At 50.2% G+C, this 13847-nt stretch overlaps 1 protein-coding gene across 1 annotated transcript in view; it reads left to right on the forward strand.

The window, feature by feature from the left end:
• The window catches only part of APOE (apolipoprotein E), a 276148-nt gene that overhangs the window by 71002 nt on the left and 191299 nt on the right, over positions 1-13847 (forward strand). The window lies entirely within an intron of this gene.

Below are 13847 nucleotides of genomic sequence, written 5' to 3' on the forward strand. Positions count from 1 at the left end.
TAAATCCAATGCCAGTCTGTTTTGGCACACTATAATTTGTGGAATGTAGGAGGCCCATTTTCCCCTCCCTAGACACCAAGATCCTTGAATTGTAGCCATTAGGGGTCCTAGCAGTCTTGATTGCCCCACGCCCTTTGCCCCGCTATTCAACCCAGAATTCCAGCCGTAGAGAGGGGAGGGCTCTTTGTTCCACCTCACACATATATACTCATATTCACCAAAATTTTCTAAAAGGGGGTGGGAGAGAACAGAAACGTGGCTGCCGGAGGATTTCTTTCCATTTCTGGGGTGAATCCTCCTAAGCCAGTTGCTACACTCAGGGTCACCACCGAACAAGTGACTGGGAATATGAGTTGCAAATCTGCGCTGCAGAATCCAAATGCCATCTAGTGACAGAAGACTGAAGAGCGTATAAAAGGCCAGCATCCACACCCAACCCTGTTCAGTTCCTGCTCTCGTTTTAACTCACTACTGGGGGGTGGATCCGAGGGGGCTCTCCCGTTTTGAGTGGAGCCTTCGGCCAGCAGAACTCAGCCGAGCCTCTTATGCGTGGCGGGAAGGCTCCTTGCTTGGGGGGACGTGAGCCGGTGTGCGGAAAGGAGATGCAGGAGTCTGTGTCTGGCATAATGTAAACTGCGGAATTCTGATTTTCACGTTTCAGAATCTGGATATGGTGCAAAGTTTAGATATCTCTTTATTATTAAACCACGCAGTATGTTCCTCGTTGGTCCAGCTCTGGATGCTATGCCAGGGGGTAAGAGTAGGGTTGCCAACCTCCAGGGGGTGGAGATCTCCTGGAATTACAACTGATCTCCAGGCAACACAGATCAGCTCCCCTAGAGGAAAAGGCAGCTCTCGGAGAGTAGACTCTGTGGAAGGGCGGGGCCTGTGGCTCAGTGGTAGAGTCTCTGGTAGGTCCCAGGTTCAATCCCCAGCATCTCCAGTTAAAGGGACCAGGCAAGTATGCGATGTGAAAGACCTCTACCTGAGACCCTGGAGAGCCACTGCCAGTCTGAGTAGACAATGCTTTGGTGGACCAAGGGTCTGATTCAGTAAAAGGCATATTCATGTATTCAAATCATATTCCTGTTGACCTCCCTCCCCTCCCCAAATTCTGTCTCCCCCAGGCACCACCCCCAAATCTCCAGAGATTTCCCAAGTCAGAGCTGGCAACCCTATTGCGGGTATCCACCGTAGCCTGGGGCCTGTCCCTGAAAACATGTTTCATGCTTCTTTGGATTCTGGCTTCTGCCCTGACGCATGACCCTCCACAGCGACCTCTGGCTCACGTCGCTGAGCTCTTGTTCTTTCTCTTTGCCCAGATAAGCCCAACATGGAAGGGGCGGGCACCACCGGGGGCATCATCGGAGGCCTCATTGCTGCTGTCGTGGCCCTGGCGGTGGTGGCCACCGGCATCCTGATCTGCCGGCAGCAGCAGAGGAACCAGATGGAGCACGAAGAGGAAGAGTAAGTTGCATGCTTTGCTCAGGGGGAGGCAGGCAGGTTTCCGTATGGCTGCAGCAAGTCCAGGGTTAATCTTGCTCCTCTCCCTCTGAAGCCCCGTTCACATGTTCATCTACATGTGTATGGCCGTTTGTAAGAAAGAGGCCGCACGCGTTCACTTTCCCTGGGCAAATGTGGGGTTTCAGTCAAACGCTCAGCTGTCTGTGTGCTGAATATCATGCATTCACTGTAGGGTTGCCAGCCTCCAGGTGGGACCTGGAGATCTCCAAGAATTACAACAGATCTCCAGACAACAGAGGTCGGTTTTGCTGGAGAAAATGGCAGCTTTGGAGAATGGACTATAATCCGCTAACCCTCTCCAAACTCCACCATCCCTAAGCTCCACCCCCCAAATGTCCAGGAATTTCCATCCCAGACTTGGCAAACCTAATTCACTGTGTGAATAGGGCTCATCTTATCTAGTGGGGGACAGTTGGGGATCCACAGGAAAGTCCCCCATGTCCCCCCCCCAGTCATTTTTCTTTCCTCTTTCCCATACAGTCTGGAAGGGCCTCCAGTTTACAAGCCACCTCCCCCCGGCCCCGTGCCTGAGGAAAGGGAGCTGGTAAGTATCCATCTTGTTCTGCCCGAAAGGAGCCTAGAAGGGGCAGGTTGAGTTTATAGCCCAGCTGGGTTTTATGGCCCTCTTAACGTGTGCAGGAGAATGAGGCGGAGAGCCCTGGGACAGCAGAACGGATTGAACTGCTACTGCATCAAAATCTCCATGCAAGTAGAAAGCTAGTGGGGGGGGGAGTCTGCCCCCTCCCTGCTTGTTCTGTGGACAGTCTGTTTGCAGGAACTTTGTAATAGAGGGGAGCCATTCCAGAATGGGATCATCCATACCTGGAGGTCATCCATTTGTGTCTTTGCAATGACCCTGTGAGGTAGGCTAGGTGGGGAAATGTGTGGTCACCCTGCCAATCTCCTTAGGGATAAAAAGCTGATAGAAGTAGGGGGGAGTGGAGGCGAGAGGCTGAGTCCTTCTCCCCTTTTTACCCCAGATTACTCCCTCTCCCTTTCATTCTTCTGCCCCCACCAATCTGCTTGTACCAGAGCAGCATGAACTTTGCATTGAGAAGCAAAAACCTAGGGTGGGTGGGTGGGGGACGCATTTTACCATCTGTACGAACAATGCTGATAGGTATGATTTGTCTTTGCCCGCTAGGGTTGTCAGCCTCCAGCCAAGGCCTAGAGAGCCCCAACATTACAGCTGATCCCCAGACAACAGAGATTGTTCCCCCTGGAGAAAATGGCGGCATTGGAGGGTGGACGCTGTGGCATTGTGCCCCACTGCGATCGCTGTCCTCCCCAGGCTCCACCCCCAAATCTCCAGGGTTTTACCAACATGGCGTTGGCAACCCTGTGACACCATCTGTCCTGCTGTGCAAAAACTGAGGCCGCTCTGCCTCACTCTCTTCCTCCCCCACCCCTTCCATTGCTCTGTCCTCCTAGGCTGGTCCCCACTGGCGCCCCCAAGGGAGAGGGGCATTAATAGCCAGTAATTTCTGCTGCTTTGAGGGGGGTTAAGCAGCTGGTGGTGGCAATGCAGAGGAGCAGAAAGGCCCCAGGGCTCCATGCTGAGTCGAAGGCCTTAGTAATTGCCCGATAAAGCCAATCCCTGGTGTTCTGTACCTTACTGGGAGGGGGAAACATTTTTGGCACAAGGCCATGAAACCGAGTCTCCAATCCCTGGAAATCTTGACTCGGCCATTCCTCTCTGGCTTCTGAGGTGGCACTTTTGCCTTTGGGATCATAGGGGCTAGAAGCTTGTTTTTTAACACACACACAAAAAAAATAAGTTTGAAAGATTTATATATATACAAGCCGCTGAATTTTGCTCCTAGTAGCCAGTATCACACCTGTGTTGCACTAGGCGGGAACCGCAGAACACAAACAACCTGGTTTATGGCCAGCTCAGAATAAAATCCTCAGCCAGCGGCCTTTCGGAGGTGGAAGACATGGCAGAGATTGTAGTGGCGTTTGGGGGCTAAACAGCTGGTTATGTGTCCAGCAGTGTCTTCCCCTCCCTGCAGTCAACGCTGAGGAAGAAAGGCATGGGGGGGGGGCAATTTTTAACTCACAGACCCCCACTTGCGAACCGGTATCCTGAGTTTTATTCCCACTCAGGAAAGGAGGGTGTTTCTTCATCCTGGTTTTTCCCGGCTCAGCCTGCCCCCTCTTCTCTACCCGCCGCCCCGTCCTCACCACTTCTCTGGTTTATTCCAGGTTCCCATCCCCCATGAGGCTGACAGTATCCCGCTCAAAACTCCCTATTTTGAACCCAGCGTCACAGACGATCTCTTTGGAGGAGCCACCAGAATGGAGGTGAGGGGATGCTGCCGATTGTCAAGGGAAAACCGCCGTGGGGTGTGGTGGCAAAGCGATCAATGCTTCTTAAATGGGATCGAGGGTCAGAAAAGCATCTTTGGGTTTGCGTGGGAGTGAAACTCCCCCCTCCCCCCATACTGAACTCATTAAGAAGTCAGGGGTGGGTCAGTTCTTGAAACATGCGCGCCGGCACACGACTCCCAGGAAACTTCACCTGCGAATTGGAATCACAGAAGTGCAAATGACAGAATTTGATAAGTGTCAGTCTCCAAATTCCAAGTTTTGGCTTTCATTCATTTATTTACTAACTTCATTTATACCCCGCCTTTCTCCCCACTGGGGAGCCAAAGCAGCTGACATCCTTTGCTTCGCCTCCGTTTTATCCTCACAACAACCTGTGAGGGTAGGTTAAGCTGAGAGAATGTGCCTGGCCCAAGGTCACCCGGCGAGCTTCCTTGGCAGTGGCAGATTCAAACACGGATCTCCCACATTCTAGTTCGACACTCTATGCCTACTGTATGGCATCATGACCTTACACCACAATCGCCACACTCTTTATTAAAAAAACATAAGTTTCTGGTCCTCGTGACTGTGGAGATTGCTGATTCACACCCTGCCTGCTGAGGTTTCAGAAACTAGAAGGGGTACTGAGCAGGATTTGAAGGGGTTTTCAAGAGGCAGCTCCAGGGTTCTTTGTATCTCCTTGCTTTCTACCTCCTGGCAGAATAGAGGCAGAATAGAAACAAAAGGCCGCAAGGGGATATGGGCAGAGTTTGCCTTTAATATTCGGTATGAAGCCTGTGGATCCTGGTCTCTGTCCCTTGCCTTGTGAACCTTCTATGTTTCAGCCTTTAATGTCTAGTTTTGCAACCCTCGAAACCCACCTCCAGCTGCTGACCTCAGGAAGGAACCCCCAGGGGCTCCTAAACTCCTCCTCTCGGTCCAGCTCCAGGAATGGCTCCACACTAGGGCTGCCAACTTCCACGTGTGGCCTGGAGATCTCCTGGATCTCTTGACTTATGGAGATCGGTTCCCCTGGAGAAAATGGAGGGTAGACTCTATAGTAGGGGTCCCCAACCTTTTTGAGCCTCCAGGCACATTTGGAATTTTGACACAAGGTGGTGGGCGCATCCACAGAATGCCAGGGAGAGAGAGAGGGCACCTCGTCCTTGTGATGTGGCGGCAGCTGCTGCTGGAACCACTTTTTAAAAAATCTGCACAGCCATTGAGATCTCCAACGGCCAATCAGAAGCCCTGCTGGGCAAAAGCTCTGCCCTTCTAAAAACACTTGGGGGGCACTAGCGAAGAAGAAGAGTTGGTTTTTCTATGCCGACTTTATCACTTGAGGGAGAATCAAACCGGCTTACAATCACCTTCCCTCCCCCTCCCCACAACAGACACCCTGTGAGGTGGGTGGGTGTCAGGCTGTTATCTCGGTTTAGATGTTTACTTTCGTTTCTCTGCTGAACCGTTCAGACTCAAGGACGGCTAAACATACCAAAGCCTGGGAACACCACTCCTGGGAAATAATGCTCTGTTTATGCTTTGTAATCTCCCGCCATTTCTCTGCCTTATATTTCCAAATAACGGACAAGACAAGCCATAGCTGTCATCTTGCCTTACATGCACTGTATTGCCTATTTGACCAGTAAAGCCATCTGCTTGGAATCTGATTGTCTCTGTGGTGATTTCTGGTTCGATGGGTCAAGAGCTGACAGTGGGGCTGAGAGAGCTCGGAGAGAGCTGTGACTGTCCCAAGGTCACCCAGCTGGCTTCATGTGGAGGAGTGGGGAACCCCCCCCTCCGCGTGTACCAGATGAACCTCCAGGGCCGCTCATGAGGAGGAGTGCGGAATAGAGTAGGGAAGGTGATGGTGGATGCTATGGTGCCTGTGGGCACCACATTGGGGACCCGTACTCTATGGCATCACGACCCTGCTGAGCTCCTTCTCCAGGCTCTGCTTTCCCCACATCTCCTGAAACGTCACTCCCTGGAATTGGCCCACCTGTTCCACACAAGTGCCAAGCGCAGCAAAGCCCAAATTTGGACATTTGTGGAGGCCAAAAGAGAGAAGCATTAAATAAGAACATAACATAAGAACATAATGATCAGGTGCTAGAGCAGCTGTCCTCTGAGGAGCAGTTAAAACGCTTTGTTTGTTTGTTTGTTTGTTTGTTTTGCACATTCATAGTCCGCCCTCCCCAGCAAGCCAGCTCAGGGCGGATAACATCATTTGAAATTGCACAACGTATACTAATAGCAATAAAACCTGTTTAGCTTGGAAAGAAGGCAGTTAAGGGGAGACATGATAGAGGTCTATAAAATTATGCATGGGATTAAGAGAGTGGACAGGGAGAAGCTTTTTCCCCTCTCTCATAATACTGGAACACAGGGTCATCTGCTGAAGCTGGATGGTGAGAGATTCAAAACACACGGCACATAGTTAAATTATGGAACTCCCTGCCCCAGGATGTGGTGATGGCTGCCAACTTGGAAGACTTTAAGAGGGGAGTGGACATGTTCATGGAGGAGAGGGCTATCCATGGCTACTGGTCAAAATGAATATATCCTCTCCAGTATCGGGAGCAGGCAGGATGGTGCTACTGCCGTCGTCTGGTTTGTGGGCTTCCTTGCGGCATCTGGTTGGCCACTGTGTGAACAAACTGCTGGACTTGATGGGCCTTGGTCTGATCCAGCAGGGCTTTTCTTATGTTCTTAAGGGCAAGGAGGAATAGGGACAGGGAGGGCACCAGCAGACGGAATGGGAGTCAATGTTTTCCCGTCCTTTTGTCCCCTCTGCAGGACACCCCCCGATACCACGAACTGCCGACCATGGAGGAGAGAGAGGCCGTAGGCAATGCGACCCCCAGCCTGGAGGATGGCTATCTGGATCAGGTCAACCCCATCTATGACGCACTGTCCTTCGCTGCCATGGAGGAACAGGCAGCCATGGCGGCCCTGGCAACTGACAAGGCCTTCATTATGTCCAGAGCCATGTACGTCTGAGCCTGGATCTGGTGCTCTCTGTTTCTGTGCTGGAGGGACACGTGCTGCTGGTGGACACTCCTGTCTCTGTCCCAGAGAGATGCTGCTGCTGTTTTAACTCGACACGCCAGTGAGGTGCCTCGCTCGGTTCCCTCTCCACCCTGGGCTTTGCGTGTGCCTTAGACAGACATGAACTGACCTTGGTCTCTTCTCTGTCTCCCTCTTCCTCAGCCAGGCCAAAGCAGGGGGACCCCTTCCCTTTCCCGAAGTGTGCCAGCTGTTCCCAGTGCCTCTTCTGCCCCACCAAAGTTTGGATCCCGCACTCTGGATCTTTTGAAACAGATAAAGTGGCCACGGCAGCTTCCACTTCCTGTCTTCCTTAAGTCCGGTGCATGGTCTTATTCAAAGCATCCTGATGCTTCCCAAAGCCCACTGGTATCTGGCTATTGGCAGTTTTAGTCTGTTTACAAAGAGCCCAGAGCCCTCCAAGCCTGTTCCCAATGTATGGAGGCCTCCAGGCCGGATACAAGAATCTCTGGCCTCTGAGAGCCAGGTGTAGTGGTTAACAGTGGTGGACTCTAATCTAGAGAACCGGGTTTGATTCCCCACTCCTCCATATGAAGCCTGCTGGGTGACCTTGGGCTAGTCACAGTTCTCTCTGAACTCTCTCATCCCCACTTACCTCACAAGGTGTCTGTTGTGGGAAAAGGAAGGGAAGGCAGTTGTAAGCCACTTTGAGACTCCTTAAAGGTATAAAAACCAATTCTTCTTCTTCCTCTTTCCTCCTGAGGATCCAGCTCTTTGCCCTCTCTAAGGCCAGCAAGGCTCTTGTTAGAGGGAAGCTGGGAGAAGAGGGGTCGATTGGGCAGAGGTGCCCAGTCTACACTCCACTGACCTGTCCTAGCTGGAGACTGTCAGGGTGTCCAGGGGAAGAAATTCTTGGTAATGAATTTCCAGACTGTGAAACGTATCTGCTTGATTGCTCCGCAATGAAAAGTGAAAACCCTACACAACATGTTGGGGGGACAAGTGGGGTGAAAGTAAGCCGGTACTGAGTGCCAGTAAGAAAGTGACCAAAGTGGATACCTTCCATCTTCTGCTTCGAGCCCCCCTGAGAGACTGTACTGGTAAGGAATGTAAGTTACTTTCATCCTTGCAGAGAAGGATTTTAGCCTAGCTTTCTCTCTGACAACCAGTTTGCTAGTCTGCAGAGCGCTTTTTCATGTGGTCCGTCAGTTCTGAGGATGGAGATGGGTCTCACACCTGTGCTCACCTGTTATACACCCAGTATTTCAGCTCGCAGACATGGGAACAGTATTCAGCATAATGCTATTTTCCTCACATAAAAACCACATCATGTATGCACCCTCATAGTGGCTGTGGATCGAGTTCTGTGTTTCAGAAGGTGGGGTCATTACGGGTGATTAGGCTGCCAACCTCCCCCCCCCTCCATTTCTTTGTGGTTCTGGCTAGGGTTGCAAACTCTAGCTTGGGATATCATTGGAGATTTGAAGGTGGTGGCTGGAGAAGGCAGGAACTCCACAGGAATGTGATGTCACTCTAGGACTTCTGTTTCTGCTGGGCTTTTTGGTATGCCATAGAGTCCACCCTCCAAAGCTGCCATTTCCTTTAGGGGAACTAATCTCTGTATTTTAGAAATCAATTGTGTTTCTGGGAAAACTCCACCCCCCCCCCCAGGCTCCGGTCACAACTTGAATTTTAAATCTGTAACCCCAGAGTTTCACCACCAGCCAGTTATGGTCTGGGTCTCTGGGATTCTGATCCAAAAATGTGAATGTTTTTTAAAACACTTGTTATGAAATGACTTACTCTAAAGCAAATCAGTGGTGGGTGTTGGGGAGGATTTCCCCCAGTTATGATTTTTGTTTTACTAGCTGCTCTCAGATTTCAGCCAATCCTACTAACTCCCTGAATTTCAGGGTCTGGGGGAGGGATTGATTGCCACACTCACAAACACAGGGTGCCTTTCCTCACTGCCTGCGCATGTCTTTGATTGACACTGCTAAGTGGATGAGTTTCAGTGGGGCACAGTGGGTGGTTTTCTGTTTTTGTGTGTGTGTTTTGAAGCATTTTTATTGATAGTTTTTCTTAAAAATAAATGTTTTACAGCCATTAAATGTGTGCATCTTGCTTGGTGGGTGAGATTGACTGTACAGTTATTGCACGGCATTGCAAGGGATGCTTTGGACTTAGGAGATGTTGCAGTTCCCACCAAGATTTGATGGAGGAAAAATTCTTGTTCTTCTTCTTACACTGTGGTAGACAGCAATTTTTAAAACTTGTTTTAGGCTACAGTGATGTATTCTAGCAAGGATGTTTGGGACTTAACTGGTGAAGAAATCCAGATTATTTGTTAACATGACAAATAATTAAAATGATGCAAAATTACACTACAGGAGCCAACCCACAACAAACTATACACAGTAGTACAGACCACAGTCCCCAGTAATTTATCCAAGTAACTCTGTGAAGCCTTTTGTCCATTGCTATCCTAGTGTCTGCATACAAAAGCCTCCTTAAATAATTCAGTTTTGCATCGTTTGCAGAAAGCCAGGGAAGTGGGAGCTTTCCTGACTTCCTTAGGCAGGTCATTCCACAAGGTGGGGGCCACAACAGAGAAGGCACAGGTACATCTGTAGGGGGGAGGTAGTTGTGAATTTCCTGCATTGTGCAGGGGGTTGGACTTGATGGCCCTGGTGGTCCCTTCCAACTCTATGATTCTATGATCTTCCTCACAGCATGCTTAGATCTCCATGTATCGTTCCATATTGCAAATGTCAGTTCACCATGACTGGACAGTCTTCTCCATATTCTCCTTTATTGGAAGGATTTATCATAGAATCATAGAGTTGGAACGGGCCATACAGACCATCTAGTCTAACCCTCTGCTCAATGCAGGATCAGCCTAAAGCATCCAGCTGCTGCTCAAAGACTGCCCTAGGCAGCCAATTCCACTGCTGAACTCTTACTGTAAAAAAATTTCCCCCTAATATCCAGCCAGTTCCTTTCCACCTGTAATTTAAACCCCTTATTTTGGGCAGGTAAAGGTCCCCTGTGCAAGCACTGGGTCATTCCTGACCCATGGGGTGACGTCACATCTCGACGTTTCCAAGGCAGACTTTGTTTGCGGGGTGGTTTTCCAGTGTCTTCCCCAGTCATCTACACTTTACCCCCAGCAAGCTGGGTACTCATTTGATCGACCTCGGAAGGATGGAAGGCTGAGTCAATGAAAGAAACATGCGGCGTGGCTGGCGACGTAATTTTAAAAAACCCACATCCAATCACAAGGTAGCATTTTGGGGGGGGCGGGACTCAAGACTTCCCGCTTTTTCGTAGTGATTCCTTCTTGATGGACATTTACTCCGGGTACTCCATGAATTTCTTCGGGGCAAGAAGCCTCTATGCACAGGGTTGGGCTGAGAGAGTCACCAGACTTAGTGAATTTATTCGACATATATGCTCTTCCATCCCAGCATTCAAGGAAGCAAGGTTTCAGATTGCCTTGCAAATTTCTTCCCCAGCAGGTGACTGAACCAAGGTCTGCTTTGCCAAACCCAGTCTTCTCTGAGGCCAGTATAGGGTTTTTAAAATTCAGTTTGGAAAACTGCATCTGCAGAGCGACAAATTTCCCCTGCATAAATGGCCAATGTGTATGTTTTTAGGATTCCTTCCTGTCCAGACCCTTTCTAAGGCTTCCATGCCCTAGAAAGAGGAAAGGGATGTGTGAGAAGGAACTGCCCTGGTGGGGAGGGAGGCGCTGTCTAGAAACTGCCCTTGGTTGACATCTGGACATTGATGGGGCTGAATTATGTTCAAATGAGATGTCCTACAGCAATTAAACTGTGTGATCCTGTCCTAATCTGACACCCAAACGCTGTCAAGACTGGAATCTTAAGAACTGGCCCTGGAACGTCTGCTTTTTTAAACCTCAATTCTTAAAAAAACATTATTGTAACATTGAACTCGAAGAAGACTTCTGATGTACTTGAAAGCTTGCAGTATACTTTGTGTCGTTTGGTTGGCCCTAAGGAAAGGTGTTGTGCGGATTTCGTTTTGCATTAGGAGAGGGGGCTTGAAAGATGCCTGTTTTGTGTTTGGAGAACCATGGCTCAAGGTCTTGAATTTGATTTTAGTGTAAATCAATATTACGCTCCAGAGATCAGTCGACATCAATTTAACAGCACAGTGGACACTGCAACGTTTCTCCTCATTCAGTGGGCCTTGAATTAGCAGGGACTTAATTCTGATCGCCTCTGGAGGCTTTGAGAAGAAAGCCTGGGAAGGTTTCTATAGAAACCGTAGGGGCAGCGGAAAGGGAGGGGCCAAAAGAAGTATTTCCCTAAAGGAGGTGACGCTCGGTTTGGACCTGTCGTCTCTATAGTTGCCGCGGTGCACGTCGGGATGCCTAGTGCCATCTGACCTTGCGTCCGCTCCTCGCACCTGACCTTGCTACCTTCGCGTGACGCTCCGCCTCTTCATTGAGAATCTAGCCAACCAGCGGACGGTATCCCCGCCTCTTCTGGAAAACGACCAATGAAAATACGGCAGTGGGTTGGCCGGGGCTGAAACCGAGCGGCCAATCGCGGACGAGGGGGGCCCGATTGATTTCAAATCCCGCCCCAATCGGAATGATAAAACGCGAGGGAGCCGTATCCGGCCAATAGGAATCCTCCTAGTGGGTGCGAGGGAACGATGGGTCATGCAACCAGCCTTTCACCCATGAGGGCTGCACAGACTGGGCGAAGGGGCGCGGCTTGGGAGGACACCGGCCAGTAGAGTGACAGTGAGGAAGGGTAAGGGGCGGGGCTTGGACAACGCTGACCAATGGCGGAGAGCAGGGGGCGGGGCCTCCGCGCAGGCGGGTTCGGGTGTCTCCCGGCTGCTGCCCTCGCTGCCGCCGCCGCCGCGTGAGTGGAGTGGAGTGGAGAGGAGAGGAGGGCGGGCCGGGCGTGGGGGCGAAGGGCGTGGAGAGGGGGCCGAATAGACACGGGGAGAGGGGCGGAATCCTGGGGAGACGGGTGGGGAAGGGGCGGCGGGGGCTTCCCCCTCCCCGGCCATGTGACCAGAACCGCGGAGGGTCAGCAGCTGGGCGGCCCTGCTCCGAGCCAGGCCACTGGGTCGCTTCTTGCCTCCCGCCTGCACAGCCAGAAAGGGTACCTGTGTGTGGGTGGGGGGGGGGCAGTGGGACCTCCCAGGCTCTGCATGAGGGCAGTGGCTTTTGCATGCTCCGGTTTTGTTGCATCCTGGGTGTGGGTGGGTGCCATCTCTCATTAAAGGATCTCCTTGCTTGCTTGTGGGAGAGGGGCAGGGCCCTTCCATGCGCCACCTCTGCACAGTCAATTATGTGCCATTCATTTAATTGCTTTATAGTTCGCCATTCTCACTCTTGAGGCATGATGTCAGTCAGTGCAGTCCCTAGGACGAGACACGTACTAAGCTATTTTCGAGTGCAGGAGCACCTTCGAGACCACCCAGATTCCCAGCATGTAAGCTTTCAAGAGTCAGGGCTCCCTTAGTGAGATACCAGGGAAAGGTATCTGATGAAGGGAGCTTCGACCTCCCAAAAGCTTATACCCTAGAAAACTTGTTGGTCTCTAAGGTGCTCCTGCACTCGAATCTTGCTCTTCTTCAGATCAACACTCCTACCCTCTGAAACGAATAAGCAATATAATAGGACTGAGGAAGTTTTATGTTTAATCCTAGGGCCATGGCTCAGTGGGAGAGCATCCACGTTGCATGTAGATGAACCCTGGTTCATTCCCCAGCATCTCTGGTTAAAAGGCTGTAGGTGACGGGGTTGCAGTGTCGGGGAAAGACCCTTGCCTGAGGCTCTGGAGAGCAGTTGCCAGTCAGAGTAGCCAGGGCTGATCTTCATAGACTAATGGACTGTAGCAGACATGATCAGTTATTGCTGTTGAAAACGTGTGCTTGGTCTGCATCATCTTTCCCACTGGCCCTTGAGAGGTGACAAGGTGATACGCCAGGCAGCTGCCTGTGTTTGTGCATTCAAGGTTGTGCACTCTTTCCTTCTTGTTGCGTGGCCTTCTCAGAGAGCTAGTGGCCAAAGACTCCACTTTGTTCCTCAGAACAGGCATCTCAGAGAGTCTGACTGAAACCTTTTCTTGCTGTGAAGAAAGGACAATCATGGTTGGTGTCTGTTTCACAGGGTAGCCATGTTGGTCTGCTAGTAGAAGAGCTAGATTAGAGTCTGGAAGTACCTTAGAGACCAACAAGATTTTCAGGATATGAGCTTTTGAAAGTCAAAGCTCCCTTCGTTTTCTTGTCAGGTGGCAGTGCCAAAAAGATGGCATCTGCTAAATTCCCTTTGTGAAACTCCCTGCCCCAGGATGTGGTGATGGCTGCCAACTTGGAAGGCTTTAAGAGGGGAGTGGACATGTTCATGGAGGAGAGGGCTATCCATGGCTACTAGTCAAAATGAATACTAGTCATGATGCATACCTATTCTCTCTAGTATCAGAGGGACATGACAATATTATGAGGTGCTGTGGACACAGGAAGGATCCTGCTGCAGTCGTCTTGTTTGTGGCTTCCTAGAGGCACCTGGTTGGCCACCGTGTGAACAGACTGTTGGACTTGATGGGCCTGGGTCTGATCCAGCATGGCTTTTCTTTTCAAGTTTTTCATTTTATTTTCAAAAGGATAAAGGAAGGAACATAAAAGAAAAGGGATGGGGGAAATGGGGTATTAACAATAGTGCTTCAAAAATATTGTGTCCACTATTCAATTATTTAGCAAAAGAGAGAGAAAATATACACACTGGGTAGGAATATACCTTTTATCCCATTTTAAACTCTAATGTTCTAAAATGTGATATATTCTATATTTCTGTATTTTTAAAGGCATTCTTGTTTAGTTTAATATTATCCGTATTCAACTCCTTGTGACTTATACTGTTTTCACATAAGCATAATAAAGACTCCAATTTAGAGAAAATTCTCTGGGCCTTTTGCTTACTACATTGGCTGGTTTTGCCATCACGGCATATTCTG

Source organism: Euleptes europaea, chromosome 3 (genome assembly GCF_029931775.1).
Source record: "Euleptes europaea isolate rEulEur1 chromosome 3, rEulEur1.hap1, whole genome shotgun sequence".
In the NCBI taxonomy this organism is placed as follows: domain Eukaryota; kingdom Metazoa; phylum Chordata; class Lepidosauria; order Squamata; family Sphaerodactylidae; genus Euleptes; species Euleptes europaea.